General features: G+C 31.3%; 1 protein-coding gene across 1 annotated transcript in view; it reads left to right on the top strand.

The window, feature by feature from the left end:
- The first annotated feature begins 259 nt into the window (after positions 1-259).
- The window catches only part of LOC110023627, a 28,285-nt gene continuing 21,701 nt past the window's right edge, over positions 260-6,843 (top strand). Inside the window, exon 1 of the mRNA XM_020723119.1 lies at positions 260-351. The gene's annotated coding sequence lies outside the window, so the exon portion shown is untranslated. The remainder of the gene's footprint in view (positions 352-6,843) is intronic.

Genomic DNA, 6,843 nt, shown 5'->3' on the forward strand with positions numbered 1-6,843 from the left:
TGATATGATACCGAAGAAATGTAAATATGAAAGTTTTGATATGAGATATGTAAATCCATAAGATTTGAGTGCTATGTATGTAAATGCCCCTCAGGTTCTAGGTATGTAAATACATAGGAATGCAGGGGTGTGTATGTAAATGCACAAATCACGGCCAAGAATAGAAGGCGCGAAAATTAAGATCCGATTCGCGCGCTTAGCTTCGCATTAAGAAAATAAAAAAATATTGCAAATTTAAATTCAAAAAAAAAAAAAAAAAAAGAAATCTTAGCGCGAGGCCGCTCTTCTTCGTCTTCTTCTTCTCGATGTCTCTTCTGATCGGCGGCGGAAAATTCAGTTCATCATCTCAAGGTATTGAAACAATAATTCGATTTTCCGATATGTAGCTCCAGCCTCTCCCTGCTATAATCGATTTTCTATACATCGCCGTTCTGTTTCTTTATCTTCGTGTGTTTCTGTTCTGTGTTTTTCCCGGGCTTTGAATCTCGGATGGCGATGCCCTAACAGGGCTTTGATTCAATGTTATTTGAAGATTGTGTCTGATTTTCCCTTCTTTTTCTTCCTTCCATGTCGCATTTCTTGTTCTTCCTTTTTTTTTTTGGTGATTTGATATTTCACTTGTGATTTTAATCATTAGAATTGAGTTATTCAAATCGATTCCCTAAAAAAAAAATGAAGGATAAACGCATTGGAAAACTTCAATATTACAAAATTTTGTTTCCTAATTTTTAACAGGTAAATATTTGTCGATTTTAGAAGTTAAATTAGCGGTATTTTTGACGTGATATGAAAGGTTTTGGTGGTATGAATGTAAAATGTAGAGTTTAGGTGTTAGATTTGTAAATACATGAGATTGGGTGGTAGTGTGCATATAAATGCTCCTTGATTATATTAAGATGAAATTTGAGATGTGGGATGAATATTGGATTCCTTCCCTGTAATATTGATAAGGGAAAAGGTAGAATGGACCATTCTTAAAGGGGATAAGAATGATATGTTCAGCCATATTCTATTACTGGTAATTCTTAAATAAGCAAAATATGAAGATATTATTATTTGGTAGATAAATTCTCATACATATCACAAAGTCTCATGTAATTACATATCTAACAACTAAAGTTTGATAGTTGCACATAAGTCATGATCACATGAAAATGTATGCACGAAAGGGTGTATTCATTTCAAAAAAGTTAGTGATGGTGGTATTTATGATTTGATATTAAAGATTTAGATTTGTATAGGTAAATATTAAAATTTAAGTGTTAGCTATTTAAAAATATTAGAATTGTGTGGTTGGTTTGAGCAAAATGATTAAAGGATCATGCAAATAGTGTTAGAAATTCTAAGCATCTTTTGGAAAGTGGATTTTTTTTTTTCTTTGCTCATGAAGGGGGTAACCATTTGCTCTTCTTGTGGAAAGATTCGTCTTTATTGGGGCGACGGACTCCTTATTTATTCTTTTTGTTTGTACATAAGCTTGCAAGTTGCTGTAATAAAAAGAAACAAAATTGAAGGGTTTTAGTGTAACACCCAAATTTAAGAGATCAGGTAAAAATTTTGGTGCTTGAAAAATATACCTCAAATTTTGCATCTCTTGAAATTCAACTAATTCAATTTTATAAAATTTTACAAGTTAAATTGATCAATCTGATATATAACACTAAGCGCAAATTTTTAGCGTGTGAGAAGATATAAATTATGAAGTTATAAGTTTAATTATCTTTAATTAATCTTAATTATTCTCCTTAATCTTGATTCATTCCTGTAGCTAGCCGACCTTCTTTCCATTTACGTGCGCATGCATCATTTGGATGTAGTCGAACATCTAAAAATTTTTTGGGGTCACGTTAATTGCTGTGCTCCTTTTATGTCCTCCATCTCTCAGTTTGGATATTAAGTGAGACTATTCGAAACATTTTTTTCATTATGAATTTGAATATTTTAGATTTTTAATTTATTAAAGAAAAGTTGTAGGTTTATTTTCTCCGGATTATGATTTAAATTTTACTAAAAATATTTTATTATTTCTATTTTGCAAAAAAGCAAAAGAAGAAGTTATATTGGAATTTGACAAAATTTGACTTGTTTAATTATTATTCAATTAGTGTTCATTGATGTATTGTATTTTATTATTTATATTATACTTTTTATTTTATCAAATGGAATGAGACATGAGGTTGATGCTGACTCTTAAGTCACAAAAGATTTTTCCAGAAAATCTTTTTCCAATGTAACATGTAATAGTAAACCTACTTAGATTCTCGAGTATTTGTGATAATTTTTATTGCAGAGTATTGCTTCATTCCTCAATTAGGACCACATTTTCAAAATTTCCTAGTTTCCTCTTTTTCTAAGTATATGAGTTATGAACTTTATGTAACAACCCATCCGCTCAAGGGATTTAGTGTGTGAAATATTGATTGTATGTTTTTTGAAAACCTCTAGCAACTTGGTAGATTGTTGATCAAAATTTTATTTCAAGAGCATTTGAAGAAAAGATATGGTTGTCTCTCTTTTACTATCCCAAAAAGCTATATTATTAAGTCTAAGGTCAGTTTTTCATTATGGCTTGTGGGCTTGGGATCTGGCTTTTTAGGTTTACTCTCCTTCATAGGGACATCTTACCACTCTAATGGTTTTACACTACTCGACATTTTGATCTCGTGGAATCATTTTGGTGTTGTTGGGAGCATCTATAAGGGTCTATTACAAATGTAGCTAATTGCCCAATTTGATTCTCCATTTTTCTTATGTTAGAAGCTTAATTGTGTATTTTGTCCTCTATCTATAACACCTATTCCTCTAATGTGGATTTCTTTTTCTTAAGTTGTGAATTATAAGTGAATCTAGGCGTGTAGGTCTGTCTCAGGTTACTACTGCCTTGATAGTTCTAATTTCTTATAGGGCTAGCTTGGGTGTTCCCCAACTGTTGGTTTTTTGCCCCTGAGTTGTTATTGCTTGAATTGAAATTTGGGTGATTTTTTCAGTCTGGGTTATATGTATTAAAATTAATATTGTTGAACTTGTTTTCTACGAAATTCATAATTTCTAATGCAGTAGCGATCTAATATTCTACTAGTCCATAAATCGTTCTATCACTTGGTAGATATTCTGACATAGAATTCATCATCCCAAAATTGTTCAACTTCCTAGAGTTGATAACAACTTGTGGGATTAAGATAGTTAGAACATCAGTTTCCTGCACACTAGCTAATTTTTTTGGGGCAACTCTATAAAACATCCATTAAAAGTTGTTTTTTGTTGTTTCCTCAATTATTGAGTAAGCTTCATTAAAAGTTTTTGACAATAAGAACCCTCAACTGTAGCGGTTATGATCGACTTTAAGGATTCCACCAGCCCATTATAACATATTTTGATTATTGACACGCCTAAAAATTACCTACTTTTTCATATATATTATGCTCAATTTTAATGATTTTTAATGATATTACACTTTAAAGGAAGGTATTTTGCATATTTTTGGTTTCAGGTACAAGAAATAGACTTGTGGAGAAAATGAAGCAAAAGTGGTGCAATTTGGAGTAAAAACGAGCAAGAAAGAAAATTCTGACTTGACACATTTCGATATGTCTTTCTATGATTAATCTACTCTACATTTCTCACATGTTTTTGAATGAATTACATCTTAAAGAATTGTTGTTTTTATGCTTATTTTGTACGTATATTTGTTAGGAGCGAAATGCAACTGAAACAGGGCGAAACAGAGCAAAACGGAGTAGCTGTTGTAGGTTGGCGCTCGAGGCACAAAAATCCAGAGAATTGGCCCCTGAGGGGCTAGAACTGGTGTCAGAAGTGCCATAGACGATATAAGAAGGATTAAGGCGGTTCAGGACAAATTTTGAGTAGATTTTGAAGGCTTCAAATGATTCAAACGCCTAATGGAGTGATTCAATGCATCTAAATACTTTGAAAATCACTTTGGAAGGCTCTTTAACGAAGGGATATGTCTCTTGAATGAATGGACAAGTCTTTTGGGATTCAAAATGTGTGATTTTTGGAGAAAAATTTGGAGGAAATTTTGAATTTCTTTTGAAAGGAGGCAGCCCCTAATTAAAAAGGAGAGGAGTCTAGGGCATGAGGGCGGCATGAGATAGAGAAGGTTTTGGAGAAGAGAGGATTTTCTTCTAGGGTTGTAAGAGGAGAGGGAATGTGAGAGATTTCTTCTTCATTATATTTCTATGAGTGTGATTGTAAAGAGAGAAAGTGCTTAAAGGGAACTTTTCGAGATTTGCTTGGAAAAGAGTGTGAGATAAGTTGTGTTCTTTTCTTTCTTTGTTTTGTAAGTTTGTTTTTATATATAAAATCCGTGTTTTGTCGTATCCTTCACATGAATTCTGAGTAGTCTTCTTTATCCTTCTCCCTACAATGAAATTTGATTTTGTGAATAATTAATTTTATTATGGAAGGTTTTTAATGTAAATAAACTGTGATGATTCAAACTCTTATCTTCTTTTAATTTTCGATTTAGCCAATTGAAATGTTAAAATTTATTAAGAAACATAAGATCCGAAAGAGCTATGCCTTCTACAACAAAGTAAGAGTCACATTCAATTTCATGGGTGAGAATGTAATCCATGCGGTTGAGTGCAAATAAATAGGGAAATATACTTTGTTGGACGCAGAATTGGAGATTTTAAGGTGATAGATTAAAATCCTCAATTTGGTCCAGTTGATTGGAAACTAATGTGAGATTGTTAGCCCTCAGGCGAGGGAGAAGTAAGAGCTTTATAGTGAGAGCTGGTATCCTCTCAACCTAACCATGGAATTAGAGACCAAACTCTGGATTAGTCAATATTCTTTATGCACTTGACAGAGGGTAAAAAATATAATTGCTTCTATTTGACACAATACAAATTTATATATAATTTTAAATGATTTTAATTACTTCACTAACCATGTACTCATTGTACATGGGAATGATGATTTCTTTAATTTGAACTATTCATTATAAAACTTTATTTAGTCTTAGTAAATTTAACTTTGAAGTGTAAAAATTAATTTAATAAACTTAGTTCTTTTAGTTACATTTCTGTTAGCATTAATTACACTTATTTTAACTTGTGTTTCTTATTTTAATTTTCTATAGTTTGAATATTGTAATTTATGTTATTATCATAAAAATTTTCATCTTCCAAACTAAAACTTGATAGTAGTAGACTAGAATTAGTCTAAGAGATTTCTTACTACGCTTCTCTGTGGGATTGATATTGGGTTTTTAAAGAAAGTCATATATTACTTGAAGCGATACGTGCACTTGCATTACTTGAAGCGTATATTACTTGAAGCGATACGTGCACTTGCATAGAACTCCTAGTGTGTAAACTTTTTTATATATTTTATATAACATTTTGATTTTGCACATTAAATACTTAATACAAATTGGGTTAAAATTTTTATCATATTTTTTAAAGCTAAATTACTGCGTAAGTTTGAGACGGGTCAAGTTTTTGATGCTGTTACCGGGGATTTAAATTAACATAAAACAAACAAAAAAATAGCACACCCCAGGGGCGCACCAATTATCAAAGTGTGGTGTGAGTATTTTTTCAAAATTATTTAAATCTCTCACAAGCTTCATAAATTGATTCTCTATCTAATTGGGTGAAGTTGTTATGTCATTTTGAAACTAGTTAGTTTTTCATGTCCGCCATCTCTTGGTTTTACTTATTTGTGGAGTCATGTGACTCCATCCATGAAGCAAGGATGAAACTAGCGACTGTAGAGTGCCTCAACTCATGACTTAAAGTTCTGAGGAGATTTTGGTAAACACTTTCATTTTGATGTTTAGTTGTTGTTCTGAGAAGAATTAGCCCACTTTTCATTAAACTTCACCCAATTAGCCCACTTTTTGTTTAATGTTTAGTTGAAGTCTAATTCTTCTCAAAACGAATTGGCCTACTTTTTGTTTTTGTTTATTGTAGCAGGAGGAAGCTTTTGTTGGAGACTATTAACTTGGTTTGTGGTTTCCGTATGGGCAACTAGCAGGAAATCAACGGAGTAAAATGAAGGAGGGAAGGTTAGGGGGGAGTAAGAGAGGAATTGAAATAATTTAGAGAGAGAATTCATATAAGGCAACCCATTTAAGGTGAATATTAGCATATATCTTTATATGTGGGTTAATTTATGACATGAGATAAGAATTTATGATTATCCTAAGAGGCTTATGAATTTCAGATTGTTTATACTAGTCAGCGAATTCGAGGCGGGTATGAGAAAACTCATTGTAGGACTGTTCCGTCAATTTAGGTGAAATAATATCGTGCTAACTTAAAAATAATAACTTTCTGTAGGTTTTTATGTGATTATGATTTACACAATTATATTTTAATCTTTTTGCATATTATGGATGAATCTACATTGACTATATGAATCCAAACACAGATTTTCCCTTATAATACTTATGATTTCATTGTGATATGAATCTGATGAATATGTTTATGAAATTGTTACTTGTAGGTTTTCGTTTACTATGATTCATGCATATGATATATCAAATGTCTATGATGAATTAAGGCTGTCAGAAAAGCTCGTTTTTCGTGAACAGTTCGTGTTCGATTCGTTCGATAAGTAAATGAGACGAACGTGAACAAATTTTTTTTGTTCGGTTAGTTAAACGAACCAAACACGAACAATGATGCGTTCGTTCGTGTTTGAATCGTTATTGTTCGAAATAAAAAATTTATGATATTTTAAAAAATTATATTTTATAAATTATAATATATAATAAATTAATGATAATAATATATTAATATACTATATTAGTAATATAATAATATGGATATTATATATTCATATAGTATAAGGTATATAATTAATATAATA

Source organism: Phalaenopsis equestris, unplaced genomic scaffold (genome assembly GCF_001263595.1).
Source record: "Phalaenopsis equestris unplaced genomic scaffold, ASM126359v1 Scaffold000226, whole genome shotgun sequence".
In the NCBI taxonomy this organism is placed as follows: Eukaryota; Viridiplantae; Streptophyta; class Magnoliopsida; order Asparagales; family Orchidaceae; genus Phalaenopsis; species Phalaenopsis equestris.